Genomic DNA, 21,740 nt, shown 5'->3' with positions numbered 1-21,740 from the left:
CCAACATTTGTTCCTGTTTCCACAAGCCTGACAATTGTTTCTAAAGTATATTATTTTTAATTGTCCCTGACTTGAATGACTGGGGAATTTTTAAGGAGCTTTTATCTTCTGGAACAGGCAGTTGCTGAAACCATTTCTGTGCAACACATGAGTGACAGATTTTGTACAGTTTTTTCACAAATAATGTAATTTATATCAGGTATTATAAATACGTATTAATTTGTTTTCAACATCTTGCAAGATGCCGCCACGCATGTTTTCATTTTCACTGAGCTGTGTGCGCGTGCGTTTCCAATTAAGTGTATGAGGTACTTATGGGCCTGAGGCTGAATTATGTGTCTGGACCTGAAGTATGTCCCAGCACTCCTTCTTATTTAACTTACAAGACTCAGGAAAGTTGGGACAAATTTTGAATATTATTTAACCTGCAATTTCATGCTATTTGTGTTTTTATGAAAGGCATCAAACTGTGGAGTGGTCTTGTGCTGCGGGTGGAAACCAGAGTTTTGGTAGGAAACCCCACCTGTTCTGTATGGTAACCACTGACCATTAGCTCTTGTGTGCTGCAAAGGGGGAACCCGAATCGCCTAGGTGAGAAGTGCATCTGTACCAGCCACCATGGAGAGCCATTGTTAATTTTAATGCAAAAGTTCTTGTTTTTATTGTTCAATCACTAATATTTATAAGCACCATACATGCCAATAAATGTGTACAAAATTGTTACTTAACCACCAGTTCTTAATCTCATCATTTTAATTTAAACAAGGGCTGTTTGTAAAACATGCATGCCCCCCATATGGGCTCTCCGTTGTAGTGAGAGCCATTGTGTGAATATGTTTTTTGTCACTGTGACCTTGACCTTTGACCTAGTGACCTGAAAATCAATAGGGGTCATCTGCCAGTCATGGTCAATGTACCTATGAAGTTTCATGATCCTAGCCATTAGCATTCTTGAGTTATCATCCGGACACCATTTTACTATTTCGGGTCACTGTGACCTTGACCTTTAACCTAGTGACCTGAAAATCAATAGGGGTCATCTGCGAGTCATGATCATTCTACCTATCAAGTTTCATGATCCTAGAAATAAGCGTTCTTCAGTTATCATCCGGAAACCATTTTACTATTTCGGGTCATCGTGACCTTGACCTTTGACCTAGTGACCTGAAAATCAATAGGGGTCATCTGCGAGTCATGATCAATCTTCCTATCAAGTTTCATGATCCTAGGCCTAAGCGTTCTTGAGTTATCATCCGGAAACCATTTTACTATTTCGGGTCACTGTGACCTTGACCTTTGACCTAGTAACCTCAAAATCAATAGGGGTCATCTGCGAGTCCTGATCAATCTACCTATCAAGATTCATGATCCTAGGCCTAAGCGTTCTTGAGTTATCATCCGGAAACCATTTAACTATTTCGGGTCACTGTGACCTTGACCTTTGACCTAGTGACCTGAAAATCAATAGGGGTCATCTGAGAGTCATGATCAATCTACCTATCAAGTTTCATGATCCTAGGCCTAAGCGTTCTTGAGTTATCATCCGGAAACCATTTTACTATTTTGGGTCACCGTGACCTTGACCTTTGACCTAGTGACCTCAAAATCAATAGGGGTCATCTGCGAGTAATGATCAATGTACCTATGAAGTTTCATGATCCTAGGCCCAAGCGTTCTTGAGTTATCGTCTGACAACCACCTGGTGGATGGACCGACAGACCGACCGACCGACAGACCGACATGAGCAAAGCAATATACCCCCTCTTCTTCGAAGGGGGGCATAATAAAAGGAAAGTCAAAGATTGTAAAAGGCAATTCATTCTAACTATCTTTAGAGTAGCCTCCCTTTTGTCACAAATATTGGCAATGCAAAAAATGGTAGTTTTTTAGTTTCTTATATTGCAACATGCATATTTTTATATATTTGGATATAAATATATTTCAGAAAACTTAACATACATATTGAACGAGCAATTTATAATAAAAAAACAACCATATATGTTGTTATTTCAGCTGTCTTATAACTTAAAAAAAAATTGACATTCAGAAATCCATAAATAATTTGGAAATGAATTTAAAGATAGTGAAGGCTTACAAGACAGGTTACCAACTTTTAATGCATTTTTAGGATAAACATTCTCATCTTATCATGAAAATGTGTTATGTAAGATATTAAAGTAGATTATAGTTTGGCATTGATAATGTAGACATAGACATAAGGTAACATTATTAAACGTCAACATGTCGGTATTACTTAACAATATAATGAAGCTCAAATTCTGCACATCTTCATAACAATGATGCTTCTTTATGACAGTGCTGTACATTTTAGATTTCCATGTCATTGATTTGATTGACATTTTAACTTACAGATACATGTAATATGGTTATTCAGATATTATACTTTAATTATATTCATTGAAATATTTGGAGATACAGTAAAGTCAATGAAATCTTCAGACATACTGCAATCGTTGAAATGAAATTGAAAATTTTCTTAAACATTACTATCCCCTCTTTTGTATCCCTGTTGTCTATGTACAGTTTGTTTATTGGAACCTTTATACGGATTTTTCCTAAGCAATGTAAGGCAATTATGTTTAGAACTTTTGAAGGTGTGAACAAACAAACAGCCAAGGTTGGCAAAGGAAATAACTGAATGTGGGGGTTCTGGCACAATGCCTTCATCTCAGGATGGCTTATAAACAGTAATAATGTTTTAGGAACAACATCAGCAAAACAGTCAAGCAGGTTTTTTTCATTCAAAATCAGGTCCGGTTATGGGCCCCATTCCTATTTGGAAAAAGTTGTAAATTTTACCCAAATGCAATCTAAAAATATTTTTTTTATATCTCAACATTTTGTTACTTTCCCATCCAGCTATATAAGTTCAACATAAGTAAATATAATGCTGAAACCACTTTATTCTTAATTTTAAAGTATTTTGTTAACAAAACAACAACAACACTAATATAAAAAAAATTGTCAAAACGCCACAAATTTTCCCAATCCAAAGGGACCCAGCCCCATTCCCAAAATGGTGAAATAAAACACTATCAAGACACCTGTAGAAACACCTTCTTTTATGGTTACATGTTACATTTTCCACATAACAATGTCAGCCATACTTAATCTTTAAAGGGATCTTTTCACGGTTTGGTAAATTGACAAAATTGAAAAAAGTTGTTTCAGAATCGCACATTTTCGTTTTAGTTATGATATTTGTGAGGAAACAGTATTACTGAACATTTACCCTAGTCCAATATAGCCATTATATGTATCTTTTGACGATTTGAAAACCTAAAAATTATAAAGCATTGCAATGCGAAACGATTGAATAATTTGGTGAGTTCTGTTGTTGTCGTTTAAATTTACGAAACTACAAAGATTTCTTATATAAGGTATAAAATACTTATACTGTGTATACCCGGCGGAATAGCCGAGAGGGCTAATGCGTTTTTACTTCAGACTAACTCCAGGACTCCGGCGGTCACTGGTTCGAGCCCTGGTACCGGCTACTTTTTTTTCCTTTTTTTGATTTTATTCTTGATTTTTTACTGGAGCTTTTAATATCCAATGTTTACATTTATCAATATAACGCATTTAATGACAAACTTCAAAATATGCCAAAATCTGTGAAAAGGCCACTTTAATCACTTCAAATAAGGGTTATAGTCTTGAGCATAATTGAAATATTTAGACTTGCACTGGTTGTGAGGAGATAGAGAAAGACTATTATTACATTAGTCAACAAAATATTTAGAGACACTATTGCCATTGAACTGTGTTAAGAAATACTATAGTGACATTGAATACATGTAGAGAAACTAAGTAAAGACGGAGGCATCATAATTGCCTCATTGGTGCAAGATTTCAAGGTACTGTGTGACATTGACTTTTGCATCAATGGGGCAAATTATTATTTTAAATTGTACTATACACATTCAAATTTAAGCGACTTGTGTACCAACTGGGCCATTTTTTAGTGTGTATTTTTACTTAAGTCCTAAAATTTCCAGACCATGGGACAGAATAGAATTAAGGTAGAATAAAAAAATAACAAGCACATTGGTTGAATTGAAATCACTCCTAAAAAATAAAATTTGTGGCAGACGGACCAACCGACAGACAGACGGACAAACAACGCCAATTCTATATGGCCCAATTGGGTCTCGAATCAGTGTCCTTTGGATTAACCCCCGGAAAATATTTATTATCATTTGGCCTGTGTGACGAGCAAATTTACACTTAGGAAAATCTTCAACTGCATCAAACGTTTGTTTTGAACATATACAAGTTGCTGCGTTAACAAAAAAAAACCATTGGCCTCTTCCCGATCTGATGGATACTTTTGCATTCTTCTAAAAGAGAGTTTATACCAAGGAGGTGGCACTTAAAGGACAGGAGATGGCGCCAATGCACTTCTTAGTGTTCTTTAATGTTTAGAATCTGTGACAACAAGATGGAAAATTGTCTTCTTGACAATCTGTCAATAAGTCCTTTTTATATGTATTGATTACAAGGAAGCATGAACTATTTCAAGAGGTAATGTTTTTCATTGAACTGTTGAAAGATAATAGAGAATCATTAAAAATATGTTGAGCTGCTATAATTATAATTACTGAAGTATGGAGATAGTTAATGGAATCTATTTTAACTACCTCGGTATATCTTCCATCTTGACAATCCTGACCATTATAAAATGCGTTCAAACGATCTTTGCATAATTAAGGCACCAAATAATTGCATAAACACAACTTACTATTGACAGTATGCAACCATATTACAAATATTCTAATTGCATATCAAACACATAATTGCAACGCAAATATGCACCATATTTGCATGGCTGCTCCAAGTCCTTACAAATGACATACTGGTATTTGAACATCATCGTCAGATCACCATCACCTTTTTTACTCCCCGAGATAACAAGTTGCCTTGACGCACAATGTTTGTACAATTCGAATTTTATTAAAAACAGACATATGCAATTAATCTAAAAATGATCAGAATGGCAAATATTTCCCTGGAGACTGCTGCTATTTTAAGCAAAGCAATTCAATTATGTACATCACTTCAAATAATTATTGCGTTAATTGTACTTCATTTTAGCCCTTGCAATTGATGGAAATGCTTTTTATATTGGATGCCTTAATTTAAACTTACCTCCAATGTTGAGATCTCATGGAGAAAGCTTGACATTTCTCTGCTTGTACAGAACAACTTTAATTTTAAATTCTTAAAAAAAAATGACCATAATAACATATTTAGTGAGGTAACCCTTAAATCAATTAAAATTTCTTCCAGTACAGAAGTAAATTATCTTTGGAAAGGTCATTTAATCCTAATATTCATGCATAAAGGTCAGTACCAGGTTAATTTTGGTGAGCTATATCTGTCAAATAAGCCACGTCCTGGAAAAAAACTGGTTTTAATGCTCGTTTGTAAAGTGTCATCCAAGATTAACATGCATTTCTAAGCTATTTCTTATTGTTGTCTTTGTAATATAAAATGTCTCAAACAAGTAGTTTAAATTAGATGCTAATGTACTTGCATCAACCATTGCATTTTACACGTAACCTTTGATCTGAAAATTTCCCTTAAATGCAAAGATATGATTTCCTTTAGAAGCTTAAAATGTAAAACATATCGACCTAGATCTTCATATTTGGCACCTTAAGCATTATGGGGGTTGAGCGTGAATTGTTGAATAAGTTCTGCTCCACATTTCTATATTTTAATACATAAGTTTCACGCGCAACTCACGATCAGACATGACTTGCGACTTTCTCCTCCATTTCCTGTAGGAAACATAACTTGGCATGACGACATTGCACAAATAGTGCCACAATATCTCGTATCTGTTTATGCTTGTTTAAACAGGATTGGCATAAGCTTGTATTTTTTCATATTGCGATAACGTGCCAAAACGTTTGAATTGTAATATTTATGATATTTAAAGCTTTTATTTAAAATTAGATGACATACAAACCATACTTTTTTAACAACACTTAAATAATAATGTTAATAAAAAAACAAGCAATTTAAGCAAGTTATTCTTAAAAGAAAATTATGATTTTTTTAGAGCCTGGAACACACCTAAGACTTTCCTGGCAACAAGGCAGTCACCACATCCAATTTGCTACATGATAACTTTAACAATATGATCAAATAGCTGCTATGTGTTAACTAACCAAGTCACTCATTTCTATTTATAAATATTTTCTAATATGACCTTTTTAAAATTCAATATTTAAATACTCAAATGACATGGTATACTTCAACTCTTTCAGTGCTGGAACCGAATTTTGAAGGCCTTTGCAAACAGTTTGGATCCAGATGAGACGCCACAGAAAGTGGCGTCTCATCTGGATCCAAACTGTTTGCTTTTCTGATAGTATTCTTTGAAAAAAATCAAAGAAAATGACAATTTTAGAAATTCAGCAGACAACATTTTAGCAGACGACAAATTTCCCAGCATGCAAAGGGTTAGTTGATCCTCCCCTCCCTAATTGGGCAGTTTTATTTCCATGAAATATTAAATATATTTCTGTAAACATGGTCATCTGATTACATAAACTGAGTAGATGCAGGCTTCCGGAAAAGTCCCAAAAAGTGCCTGTCAATCGGACAGGCTAATGGAAAAGTTAGCCTGTCCGGACAAAAATTCACCTGCCCAAACAGGGCAAGTTTATAACTGAAGAATTAAGTAAAGTTTAACTAATATTTATTTCAATGTGCAGCCTGTGTATAATTACACTCGATAAAGTTAAACAAAACACTTGCGTGTTCTAGCGTTGGCTGGAAGTTTACCCAGGGTGACATGAATTGGCTTCTAGTTACCCTCAGGTGACTTGTGAGCCATTTCAGGTCGACAATGACCCATTAGCATTGAGCTTTATTATCATAGTATTGAACCTCCTCATAGTATCATGACTTTAACCAAAAACCTTCAATAAATGCTGGAACATTATTGTGTTGCTGTTTTTTTTCAATTTTTAGAAGTTTTAATTTATTTGATGGTTATCAATGATTATAACTGCAATTATTTTTATGATTTCCGGTGTTCATTGAAAAGTAGGCCATGATTATTCCAGGGTGATGCTATGATTTTTAAATTATGTAACACACAATTATGTAAGTTTGTTTAAGTAGTAATAGTAGTTTATGAAATGTTTTATATGCCGCTTATTTTTTAATAAAATGTAAAAAACTACAAACAAATGAGTAAGAGTTTTGTTTTCCTTTCGAAAAAAAACAACAAAGGGAGAGCACTCTTAAGAACTAGTGACGCGTTAGTGTACTGTTCTTAATGAAAAAAAGGCTAGAAATTTACGAAAAGAGTGATTCTAAAGGGGTTTTTTCGTTCTTTTGGCAAGTATTAAAGACTTTTCAGTATTTAGTCATAATTTGTTTGGCCTGTCACAAGGACCGGCGATATTAGAAACTTCGCCGGACCGTAAAGAATTTTGCCGGACAAGACCGGTGGTCCGGTCTTTTCAGGAAGCCTGCAGATGCTTAATAAATGTGTTCATTATAGGTTTTACCAGTCCATCATACACCTAGAACCTAAGGCACTTTAAGATAGTACAACACCACGGCTTGTAACCTCTTGCCCAACCTCTTTTTGTAGGCGAATTGGAAAAAGAGCCATTATTACTAAATTTTTAGCTCGATAATTAGACAAAACACGCAATTGTGTTAGGGCCTCTAAGAATTTTATTTTAATTTATAGTAAGCTAAAATTTAAGTGCCACAAAACTAAGACTTCAAATTTATACCAATGGTCCTTATTTTAAGATAACAACCCTAAATTGTCAATTTAAAAATAAAATTGAACATCAATTGGAATGTTTCAATTACTTGGCCTAGCATTTAAATTATTCAAAAAGTTAATTGACAATCATTAGACAGACACATTAAAAATTGCATTTGGTTTCTCAAAATGCTTCCAAATCTATGTGGAACAAGTGATTACCAGCCGTGCACCAAAAGTAACTTTTGGCTGCTGAAAAAAGAACAAGACCCCCTATCAATTATTATTAGGCTTTACAATCATTTAATGCATCAAATAGATGTTTCCCACTTTGTATCTAATCCAAGAGATTTTACCCATGGCTAATTAGAAGACCAATAAGCAGAAACAAAACCACCATTATTTCTCCCACTTGTTATTTTGCTATATAGTACAAACATTTCTCTGTTATAACAATAATAAATTCTTTGAATCTCCAGGACAGAAAAAAAATCTTTGAAGACACTTAATAGGTGTGAAGTTACTTATGTTTATAACAGGCTGTTTCAGTTTTCATGATGAAGATTCCTTGTAAAATACTTTCATAAAGTTTTATTACAATGTAACCTGTATAATAACTTAAAACCTTTGAATTTGAGTTAAATTTACAGTAAATGTCTTCGAAGTTACTTGAAAAGATTTAGGTTTTTAAGAAACTGTAGATAGAATATTATTTGTCAGACATTATTCGCCCTCTAAACCATTAAATCAAATGTCAAACCAACGTTTAAGTGCAAAGTCTAATATCAGACATTAAAAAAAAAATCCACAACTTTAAGATCAAACGAAACTTACATATTTTATGAATCAACAAAATTTCATGGCAAACAAAAATAAATGAATCTACTGTATTTAACCAATGTTTTATTAAGAGGCTTAATTGATAGCACTCCACATGTCTTGACAATAACACCAATAACACTTGCATTATGTACAACAAATTTCATTCATTGGAACAGGAATGTAGGGTTAGGGTTTTGTGGATAACAAGGTTAAAAATAGACAGAAAAGATGTGTATGCACTTTAGTATGTATGGGAAAAATATATTAAAACAATAAGGTGAATGTATTCATGAAGTTACTCATAGATTGATCTATTTTCAGTGACCAATCCTTGCTGTACCAAAAATAGAGGTAAATATAATTAGCCAAGATGTTTGCAATTATGAAACAATATATTACCATGCAAACACCAATCATGTTATTTGAGAACTTGAATGTATGGAACACCTAGTCTGTCTTTTTTTTTACTATTGATATATACACTGTAACTCCAATATAACGCGCTCCGTTATAACGCTGAATCCAATATAACGCGGAGGGTGCTTGGATCCCATTTTTTCTCCAACCTTCCATTTGATTTCTGATTCAAATCCGTATTATGCAACTTCATGTATTTTCAGACAATTTATAGATGGCCCCCTTCTCGAAAAAGTGCACTAAATGCGCATTTAATGCGCATTAAATGCACATTAAATGCGCATTTAATGCGCATGTTATTGGCACCGTATTTTTTGCTTAACAAGTGCATTTTAATCTGTTAAAAAAAACACTTTTACTAGTGTGTTTATACATTTAAGTGTATTTTTTTTCCACTAAATAATACACTTAAGTGCGTTTATTATGATAATAAGTGCGCTTAAGTTTATTTTTAAGTGCATTTATACACTTGAGTGTATTTTAAGACATACAAATAATACACTTCATGGTCAAAGTAAATTTTTTAAAGCGCATTAATACACTTGAGTGCATTTCCAGTCATTCAAATAATACACATTACAGAATTAAAAGCAAATTATTTAAGCGCATTAATACACTTGAGTGCATTTCCAGTCATACAAATAATACACTTCATTGAGTATTCAAAGTGAATTTTTGTAAGCGCATTAATACACTTGAGTGCATTTCCACTGATACAAATAATACACCTTACAAAATTGAAAGTGAATTATTTTAAGCGCATTAATACACTTGAGTGCATTCCCGGTCATACAAATAATACACCTTACAATATTAAATGTGAATTTTTAAGCGCATTAATACACTTGAGTGCATTTTCAGTCATACAAATGATACACTTTTTGAAATGTTGGAAGTGAATTTTTTAAGCGCATTATACGCTCAAGTGTACTTTTCATCACTTCAAATTAATATGCTTAAAAATTAACCAAATTAAACAAAAATCCCAGCATTTTAAAGTCAGCATTCATTCTTTAAATGAAAGGTTAGTGTAAACACATACATAAACAAGGGAAAAAATTGTCACAAAACCAGGTTTTCATTGTGAAAAAAAAATCTGATAAAGGGAGAAAAGTCAAACTGAACTTTTGAAATGACCAAAAAAAATTAACCCCCTTTGTAAGTTTTTTTTTTTTTTTAAATCTATTTTTAGTCGTGGCGACCTTGACATTGGAGATATTGACGTGATTCTTTCGTGGGACACACCGTCCTATGATGGTGAACAAATGTGCCAAATGATTTTAAAATCTCACAATGAATGACATAGTTATGGCCAGGACAAGCTCATTTATGGCCATTTTTGACCTTTGAACTCAAAGTGTGACCTTGACCTTAGAGATATCGACGTAATTATTTCGCGCCACACACCGTCCAATGATGGTGAACAAATGTGCCAAATGATTTTAAAATCTGACGATGAACGACATTGTTATGGCTCGGACAAGCTCATTTATGGCCATTTTTGACCTTTGAACTCAAAGTGTGACGTTGACCTTGGAGATATCGACGTAATTATTTCGCGCGACACACCGTCCAATGATGGTGAACAAATGTGCCAAATGATTTTAAAATCTGACAATGAACGACATAGTTATGGCCCGGACAAGCTTATTCCGCCAGCCCGCCAGCCAGCCAGCCCGCCAGCCAGCCCGCCCGTATTCGCCAATCTAATAACCAGTTTTTTCCTTCGGAAAACCTGGTTAAAAACAAAAAGTACAATTCAATAGATAAATACACACTTTTATTAGAATGTTAAACCTTAAAAAACAAAAACAAATGTTACATATCTACATAAAAGAGAGGATTCAAACGGGCTATTGCCTATCTGGAATTAACAAATGAAAATATCAAGCTCATACCAGTGATTTTTCTCCCCTCTGATTATCGGTAACTGATGAACAGCCAAATACAGGTGGTTTCCACTTAAAAAATATTAAAGATTTCCCCTCCTTAAGCTGAAATGTTTTCCCTATCATTTACTAGATTTTTATATATTACATTAATTCCAAATCCCTTTTTAATATGGACAAAAGCAGCACATTTAATTCAATCATATTCAGGATCCTAATATAAGATAAATGAACAGTATTCATGAAATTTATATAAATCTATACCTTATTTTTAAGATCTTCCTTTTTTTGTTCATTATTGCGCTAAAACATGCCCTTCTGCGAGCCAGTACGTACAGGTTGTTTTGAATTTCCAAAGAAAATCACTGCATACATGCTGACAATATTTAGCAGCTTAGCCCCTGTCACTATATTTGTTGTTATACACTGTTCCTTACAAAGAATGCATTCATAAACAACCCTTTATAGAGCACTTCACCAGCTGATCAGGTCTGAATACTACTGTCATGGTCTGCGAGGCGCTTCTCGTGCATGATCTCATTTGAGATCAGGTCCTGAAAGATATTTTATAATGTAAGTGTTAAATATTGCTGTTATGGTAATCTTGTTCAACAGTTGCTATAAATATCATAAATTTAAATCAAAACAAGTTTGTTGGCTTGTTGTTTTTGTTTGTTTATTTTTGCAATTTTAATCTCGTGATCACATGTGACTTAACGCTTTTCATAAATAATTTAAAGAAATTACGTTTGATAGAAAATACTGTTAATAAATGTACTAATATATGTGGTCTCCTTTGGCTGTGTGGACTGGTGGGAAGTGTGACGTCTTTGAATTGCAATAACCTTTATTATATAGTTTTACCTCTCAACAAATCCATCTTTTCTTGGTCAAGGACAAGCTACAGGGCACGGTTTCCCACTCCTGTTCCCTTCAAGTTGGCCTGGTATACATGTCCATACATCAGGTAGTCCCCTTTTTGCTCCCTTTTTTGGCAGGCGATGATGCACGTTCTGTCCAATGGATCTTCCGATCAATGTAAATTTCACCTTGGGGTTTAACCTTCAAATATAAAATATTAAAGTTCTGATTAAATATGGGGGAAAGAAATCTGTTCATTAATGACAAGAAATAGGTATAAATAAATTTTAAGATGACAATAACCATAAAATACAGCCATAATAATTCAAATGGTGTTTTTTTCCTTAAAATTGCATTACATTTACTCATCCAGTTACATTTCCCAGTGACAATACATAAATATGATAATGATCATAATTAATTTAATTAAAAAGAGATGCAGAAATGAAAATACAAACCTGTTACAGCTGTTCTTCAGCATTCCAAAAAAACAAAAACGGCAGTTGTTGATCACTTTAACCACCCACTTTGAATCTTCTTTGCAACAAACTTATTGTTGATTTACACATTGTAGTAAATACACATTGTTTTCATCACACAATAATTCATGTGCTGAAAGAATTTCAAGACATTTGACACTAGAATTAATGTTGCTGAATTATACCTAAAAATTTAGCTCAATTTAAGTTGCTGAAACCAAATTATTTACAAAAATAACTTCATGTGCTCCAAATAACTTGCTGTGCTCCAACCAATCAAAAATGGTTTGTTTTCAAATAGATGGTCCCAGAACCAATCAAAATTCTATAAACACCCCTTTGTTTTGGCTAGATGGAGCACTGATAGGGATTAGTGTTTATGATGCTAATTGATCTCTTATCTGATCCTGATCTTATCTGATATTTATTGAATAATACACAGCACACTTAGCATATTATATTTAATTGTGAATATTTCAATATAACATACTGAATGGTGTTAGGAAATAAATATAATATTATAAATATTATTTAAATTGTCTTTTAAAATGTATGTTTATAGTCAATGTGGTAGACATTAATTGAATTGGGGTTAAATATCAGTGTAAGAAAGTTCAAATACTTGTTTTTTATGTTGTGAAGATATAATTGATTCTGGCAAGCCCACATAATTTTTTTGACACTTTCAATATTTTTAATTATTTACCCACAGCCTGATTTAGTTGTACTTTTCCCTTTAAAAGCTGCTCTACTGATTCACATATTTTATGAGCAGACAAATTGTAATAATAAGACCATAAACATTATGTGAAGATAAAAAAGAATTCAGTACAATCCTCCTATTAAACACTATATCTCTGTCCTTTAACTTCAGTAATTTACTATAGTGTTGCTCTTTTTTATGAAGATGCACTAAAACTACACTTGTACAGAAAGAATATTTTTTTTGCAAATCAGAAGATACACTAATATGCACAAAAAATGCACTTCATTGAAAAAATGCACTTATTGTATAAAAAGATGCACTGATTGTCTACAGAAGATACACTTAAAGTACAGTAAAATACACTTAAAGATAATGAAAATACAGAAAAAATGCACTTTAGTGCACTTAATTATGAAAAAAATGCAGAAAAAATACACTTTTCGGTAAAATGCAGAAAAAATACACTTTTTAAAGCGTATTTTGTTAAAAAGTGTATTTTATTTTGAGAAGGGGGCGGCAATCACATGTTGATTGCTTTATTCAACCGTCCGTTGAACCGATTATAATCGCCTCGAGGTTAAACAACACCGACAGCTAATTGGTGTTAATCATTTGTGTAATGTCAATAAAGGTGTGAAAAACTCGCGTTTCAGTGTTTATTACATGTATTCCTCATCAGAGCGGTTCAGTGCGATAATTTCCATAAGTTAAAAGCAAGCGGGATAGTTATACAAATAAAGTAATTCAAAACGATTGAAACATTCTTACTTTGATATGGTTGCAGTTTGACTATATTAAATGAGCGGCTGTGAAATATACTGCCTACAGTATAAAACAACTTTTTCTGTCATTTCATTATCATTCTAGTATTATGTCATTTAATCTTTCAGTTCGTGTATAAGAAATTAAATAATGCAGACGATTTAGTTACATGCGAACGCAGTGTACCGGTAATTGTTAACAGAGTTTCACTTTCATTTTCGCGCGGTATCAGAAAGTCCCCGGGAAATACGTTTTTTGCATGCGTATGACGCAATAAAACAATTTTTTGTACATGAGTCGTATTGCATTCAATCTAAATTTAAAGTCGCTCGTCCAATGAAAGCTCTGCCCCATAATGCACTGTACTCTTAACACTTCTGAAAATGGCATATATGCGTACGGTTGTGTTTACGAATTTCTTAAACATATATCGTCATTAATGTTCAAGATTATTATTTTTTAAGTGATGTTGCAATTTTATTGGATTATCGGATAAATGTGCACATAAGAAAAGCGGTATGTATACTGTTATCGATACGATTCTGTTTATATGCATGTATTTGCGTCAACACAGCATGGCAATATACATGACCTATATTATAGGCTATTCTATACCTGTTTTTTTATAGCACCCTGCAGTAAATGAGCTCAAAACTTATAACGCGGATCCGTTATAACGCTGTTTCGCGGCTTGGACCCCATTGACCGCGCTATATTGGAGTTACAGTGTATATTGGCTGTTGAAATGATGTGGGTTTAAATCATATGATATGTGCTTTTAATAGTATGTTGTGTGTTGTCAGTGTATCAATCAGTCCATTTGTCCTTTTTTCTGTCTGTCTGTATGTCCCACTGTCAGTGTATCTGTCTGTTTTTCTGTCTGTCTGTCTGTCTGTCTGTCTGTCTGTCTGTCATAAGGATAAACAAGACACATGGAAAAATGGAGGGACAAACATATGGACATACGAAGACACAGACATATTGAGACACAGACATACGGAGACACAGACATACGGATGGATGAAACACTGATGGATACAGCCATATGGCAAGCACACAGCGTACTATTATAAGCACATATATCATATGATTTAAACCCACATCATTTCAATAAAACAGCCAATATATACCAAAAGTCAAAAGAAGACAGACGAGGCAATTTCATATGTAATTATGTATACATTTAAAAGTTTATAAATTCCTGATTTTCTTTTTGTAAAATATGGCATAATTTCACAGTAAATAAAACTGCTTAAATAATAGCGCAACTTTTATTCACTTTGAAATTCATAGACAAGATCTTTCAATTCAACAGCTAAACAAGAGACAAAATTGTCACAAAACCAGGTTTTCATTGTGAAAAAAAATCTGATAAAGGGAGAAAACTCAAACTGAACTTTTGAAATGAACAAACAAAATTAACCCCCTTTGTAAGTTTTTTTTTTTTTTTAAATCTATTTTTAGTCGTGGCGACCTTGACATTGGAGATATTGACGTGATTCTTTCGTGCGACACACCGTCCCATGATGGTGAACAAATGTGCCAAATGATTTTAAAATCTCACAATGAATGACATAGTTATGGCCAGGAAAAGCTCATTTATGGCCATTTTTGACCTTTGAACTCCAAGTGTGACCTTGACCTTGGAGATATCGACGTAATTATTTCGCGCGACACACCGTCCAATGATGGTGAACAAATGTGCCAAATGATTTTAAAATCTGACAATGAACGACATAGTTATGGCCCGGACAAGCTTGTTCCGCCCGCCTGCCAGCCAGCCAGCCCGCCCGCATTCGCCAATCTAATAACCAGTTTTTTCCTTCGGAAAACCTGGTTAATTTCCTTCGGAAAACCTGGTTAAAAACATTTCCATTATTAAATGAATGTTGAAAATCCTTCAATTCAACCGCTAATTTAATAGTCATTTCAATTATTTAAATTAATGTTTAAAATTGTTGCTAACAAACACCTATCGAAGAATGTAATGCACTTAAAGAAAGGTAATCAAGTTGTCACGATATTAACCCCGTGACTTCATATTTTACTTAATTCATTTATTATGCATACAGTGGTAAATGGTTGTATGTTATTTTTCAGTTGATTAACTTCACTAAAACTTACTGATAAAGCTTTGAAAGAAAAATATTGACCACAACGCAGTTAATCTGATTTACAACTTAATCACATACTCAGACAGTTCAGTCTTAATTGCTCGACAGCGATGCCTTGCATAAAGCATTCCAATATCATAGCGAATATGTTTCTTGGCATAGTTATAAATTCCATAGCGTTACTTCAATTATGAAAAGGCATATACTGTGACAGTCTGGGAAGCACCGTGACTGCACTGGTTGCCACCTACGGATTGCAGTGTGTTTTCATTCTGGGTTGTATATTATGATCAAATTCCCAATAGAAAAAGTATATATTTTCCCCATATGGAAAATATTCCGAATTTAAGATTTCCAAATTTAAAATAAATAAATCTCAACACTGATTGCCCTATTTAAGTCAGAATAAAGCGAATTTTCCGAATCCAAAGAGACTCAACACCATTCCCAAAATGGTGAAAAAACATGAAATAATCACGTCCACATGACCAACCAGTATTGGAACCAATGTTCAAACATTATAATTCATGATTCATGCTTCATGATTGACTGTTAGAGATAAAAACAGAAAAATCTCATATAAATTCATTAATAAGGTTCCGTAACGTATTCCACATGAAAACCGGGGTCAACCATGGAAAACGACACATTTTTCAAACTGTTACAGACAGGTAGTTTTGGCGTTTTCATATACCTTCCTCCTTAGAGTTTTTCAAATCAAATTTTGAAAAAATAAATAAATTCAAATTAGAAGAAAAAATTCCCAATTTGAAAAAAACAACTGTTTTCAAATGACAGTGTAATGATTTACATCTCATTTGTATTTAAATAGTATCTGCCAAACCATTTTACCATAATTAATATGATTTTCTTATCTGAATCATAATGAGTTAATCCCTATCCTGAAATTTAATTTTTCCCAAATGGCAACTAAAATGCCTGAAGTGACCAATGCCAGCAAACATGCCATAGTTGCGCTTCAAGCTTTCTAAGAATAGAAATACACTTCAAGCTTTCTACGAATAGAAATGCGCTTCAAGCTTTCTAAGAATAGAAAGCACATGGCGATAACAACTTATAATGGAGCATGCCTTGTTTCATTTAAGTAATGTCTTCAGAGATTCAAAACCACAATATAGAAACACTCCTTGTCCACCTCATTGAATTACAATGATAAATTTCTGTTATATAATTAAAGTGAAAATTGTTTCCATAGCAATTGTGTCTGGTAGCAGCTAAGATAAGCAGAAGGTAAATTGTAGAATTATGTGCAGAAATACTGGTCGTGTACGTAATTCCGGCCTGTACGTAAAAAATCGGCCACCTGTGTTATCATTTTCATGATCTTAGCATACACATTTTGCTGATTTTTATTAAAATCAACTTAAAAACCAACCCTTTTCTCAATATTTTGCAAATCATTTGAAGCATATCACTGTGAACTTTTATATCACAATGTCACAATTGAAGGACGATGATTTTGTCATGTGGAAAAAGTGACATTATCAATATTTGTATTACTTATATTTATATAAGAAACAAATATATTTGTTAAAATTGTTGTTATTTTTTATCTATTAAACTTTAACTAAGGTATTTTCAATTAATTGTATCAAAACATATATCAAAACATAAAAATTAGGACCTAATATATACTTTTTTAATATATGAATTACCTCCCTTGATTAGAATAATAATAGGTTATTTGTTGTAAAATTAAATACAAGCGTTTACTAAAAATCGACAATGAAGTAAACTTTATATACAAAATGTGTTAAATTTCTTAGCTATATATTATTTATTTTTTATAAAACATATTAAAAACAAATAGTTTTTAGGAATTTGCAGTTGCCAATTGAGAGTGATTGTTCACTATATTTATTAAGTTAGGTAGGGGGAGTAACTGGTATATAATGTCGCATTATTTTAAGTTTCAAGTGAAAAAAAATTGTTTGTGTAAACCTTTATTAATACTCCTAAAATGAGGACATTTGTCTAAAAATATTGCTTTGTAATTTTACCTGCAGATTAAACTAAAAGGTGGCCGATTTTTTAGGTACAATTGCCCTATGAAAATTGATAGTTTATATGTCATTAATTTCTGTTCATAAAAGTAACATACACTGATCTAATTCTATTGAAATTTTCATGCTAGATGAGTTTTGAACCCAGGATTATATATGTGAAGTTTAGTTTCAACCAGTTGCCTAAAACAAAAGATTTTGTTAAAATAGTCCCAAAAGTGGCCGGAATTACGTACACAACCAGTATACTTAAAGTCAATATTTGCTTTATTAGATTTACAAAATGACAAATACATTAACCTGATTGTTATTAAAGCAGAAAATGTGACGTCATATGACTGGTTACTGTGCTTTACACAAACTATAATTTAATTTGATGTTTTCTTATCTTAGGAATATATTGTTTATTATGCTCTCCTCACAATTACAGCCACTGAAGTCACCTATATATGTTTGTAATTATACCTTAAAGCGCTGGAGCTGAATTTTAAAGGCCTTTGCAAACAGTTTGGATCCAGATGAGACGCCACAGAACGTGGCGTCTCATCTGGATCCAAACTGTTTGCTATTCTGATAGTATTCTTTGAAAAAAAAATGAAGAAAATGCTTATTTTAGAAATTCAGCAGACGACATTTTAGCAGAAGACAAATTACCCAGCATGGAAAGGGTTAACCTAACTCAGGGTGAGTTCAATTTTTTGGTTTCATATTAGTTGCATGTTTTGTGCTGCACATCTTTGGAATGTGTGGCATTTGTGCATTTGTCTACGACTGGCAAATGGTGGCTATATAATTGCCATAGATAATGTGTCCTCCTGTGATAATAAGATTTATCTTCAGCAGCATGCAGAACATGGGGTTTCACATTGTTACTGTATAATACACCAGTAATCAACTTTAAGTAACATACATCTGCAGAATTGCTAAGTACTTTTTGTGTGAAATTTGCATCCGGCAGCTATTTATTAAATTATCTGTATATTATGATATCCAAAATGCAACTATGGCACAGCTTTTTGCCTGGAAAAAGTGAATTACAGAACAGATCAAAAGCGTGTATTACAGGTAAAAGTGAACTAAAACATGTGTAGCAGTAATTAATTAATAAACTTGATGATTACTAATTGGTTTTAGGTAACCCTTGTTGCTTTCTTGGAAAATGTACATGACAGGTTCTAGTGGAAAAAGCTTCATAAGTCAGAAATTCAAACAGAAATTTATATGTGCCGAATTGTATACAAAAATTATTGTTGACGTATTATCATTTTCATGATTCAAGTATATTGTAAAATGCTTCAACATTTCACAAGGAAACTGATTTTTTTTTAATAAATTTACTCTAATTTAAGCTTCACATAATAATTGGCAATAGGGCTATAACATATTGAAGTTACAACTTACAAAATGTAAATATTAAAAAAAATTAAAATGAGATTTTAAAAATTATTAATACTGCAGATAAAATTTAAATTAAACCATAAATATATCTAGAAAAAAACCCATCTTAAAACGTAATTTGAAGCCTATGAATTTCAGTTAAGGTTACATAATAAGGTCACTACACAATTTTATCTTGAAACTAAACATTTAACCTTATATAACTTTCAAGGGGAATAGATTTTATCAGACGACATGGATTTGAGTTTGTGAAACTTCATCCACTTTTAGCAAAGGTCAGTGGTTTTCATTGAAATTGATAGCAATAGTGGGATTTGTGGTGAAAGTAACACAAATTTTCCTCACCATGATAAAAACAGGTTTATCAGTGTCCAGCGATTTACATGACATTTTGGAATGTTTGGCGAAATGATAAACTGAGTATTTAATCAAATGAACAGTATTTCTATCAGTACATATTGATAAGCTTGTGTTTTATATTATTACTGCCCAGCTTTTAGCATGTGGATTTTTGTCTGATCATAATAAATTACTGCATGATCATAGTTATCATTGTTAATTGCAGAAAACCCTTTAAGCGCTGGAACCGAATTTTAAAGGCCTTTGCAAACAGTTTGGATCAAGATCAGACGCACAAAACGTGGCGTCTGGCCATGATCCAAACTGTTTGCTATTCTGATAGTGTTCTTTGAAAAAAAGTGAAGAAAATGATGATTTTAGAAATTCAGCAGAAGACATTTTAGCAGACGACAAATTTCCCAGCATGCAAAGGGTTAATAATAAAACCGAGTCTCCCTCTGGGAAAACGGGGTTTAATGCACAGTGTCATCCCAGATTAGCCTGTGTTAGTCACAGTCCTGACTTCCTTCAAAACAAAAGTACCCTTAAAAGTGGAATGTGTCGTCCTTGATTAGCCTGTGTAGTATGTCAAGGTCAAGGTCAAAATGAGGTCATGTGATGTAGGTGTATTGAATGAGAGTGTCCATGATAACATCTGTGTCAAAGCTTTGAAGACTGAGCTTTTTAGATGTTAGACAAGACAATTGATTTTGGCTTAACAGTGTATTTCGACTTTTTAACTCTTTCAGTGCTGGAACCGAATTTTGAAGGCCTTTGCAAACAGTTTGGATCCAGATGAGATGCCACACAACGTGGCGTCTCATCAGGATCTAAACCGTTTGCTATTCGTATAGTATTCTTTGAAAAAAATCGAAGAAAATGCTTATTTTAGAAATTCAGCAGACAACATTTTTGCAGATAACAAATTCCCAGCATGCAAAGGGTTCAAATATTATAATTCTAAATGAGGTCAATGTAAAGTTCAAAATAAGGTCAGGTGATGAAGGTGTGTTGATAGCGCTAAAAGACATCATTATTTCAAGTATCAAAAATTTTGTTTAGCAAGCATTATTGATGTCAGACAAAAAGTGTTGTATTGGGGGTAAACCTCAGCTGGACGGAAGAACGAACAAAAAAACGGACACACCAATCCCTATAATCCCTATAACACATCACCCGGAACTCAGAAGACGCTAGGGGCATAAAAATGAAATCTTAATAATATGCCTTATGTTCCTTAAAAAGTAAACTTTAAGTGACTACATCTTTGAAAAATTTTCAATTGATAGCTTTACACTTTTTAATAATAACTGCTCTTTTCCTTGGAATATTCTGAAAAATAGTTTGATTATTCTTGATACTCTTGAAATATTCAGGTCTCCAACATGCAAAACATCACTCTATTTTATTTAATTCTACTTAGCACGTTTATATACAATTTATCTGGATACTGATAAAACATCACACAAAACAAGAACATAATAACAATTTGATGGGATTTTCATGTAACAGGCCAAGTTGCTTTTAAACAAACAATATCATTTTTTACATTTCAGCATTCAGGCAATCCTTGCTAGCTATATAGGCCTCTCCATTATAATAATTAAGAAAATGCTATGTTTGTTGTCACTCATAATAACTGTTTATTCATTATGACATGAATAGAAGTGCACTTCAATATATTTGTAGTAGAGTTCAGGCTTTGTAGTTAAGAGGGCATATCAATCGTTAATATTGTATTTTATTTTCCAAAATAAGGTTTTTAAAAGTACGTTTAACCCATTTTTGTTACACATAAATCAAGATATTTTTGTTTAATCAAATTAAAAAAAATTCCCCTAAAGAATGCAAATGTAGTTAACTGGGCATATAGACAGTTAATATTGCATTTTATTTTCCAATATATGGTTTTTAAAAGTACATAATGACACATAATAAACTCATTTTTCAAGATCTTTCAGTTTTATCAAATTAAAAAATGTTCCCCGAGTACTCTTAGTGGAAATAACGAAAACCATGTGACTTGTTTCTATAAACACTCATCAATTTTATTATTTGTTTATCAAATAAAAAAATCGCCCGAGGACTTACAAAAATATGAGTCGAAGTAAAATTATAATGAATATTATGTTCATGATGCACCGCTATACGCATGCGCACAATGAATAAA

General features: G+C 32.9%; 1 protein-coding gene across 1 annotated transcript in view; it reads right to left on the bottom strand.

Annotated features, from left to right (window-relative positions):
* LOC127854599 (melatonin receptor type 1B-like) overlaps positions 1-21,740 on the bottom strand; it is an 87,266-nt gene that overhangs the window by 24,332 nt on the left and 41,194 nt on the right. The window lies entirely within an intron of this gene.

The sequence above is a fragment of the Dreissena polymorpha genome, chromosome 13, assembly GCF_020536995.1.
Source record: "Dreissena polymorpha isolate Duluth1 chromosome 13, UMN_Dpol_1.0, whole genome shotgun sequence".
NCBI lineage: Eukaryota > Metazoa > Mollusca > Bivalvia > Myida > Dreissenidae > Dreissena > Dreissena polymorpha.
This window is presented reverse-complemented; position numbering and strand designations above follow the sequence as displayed.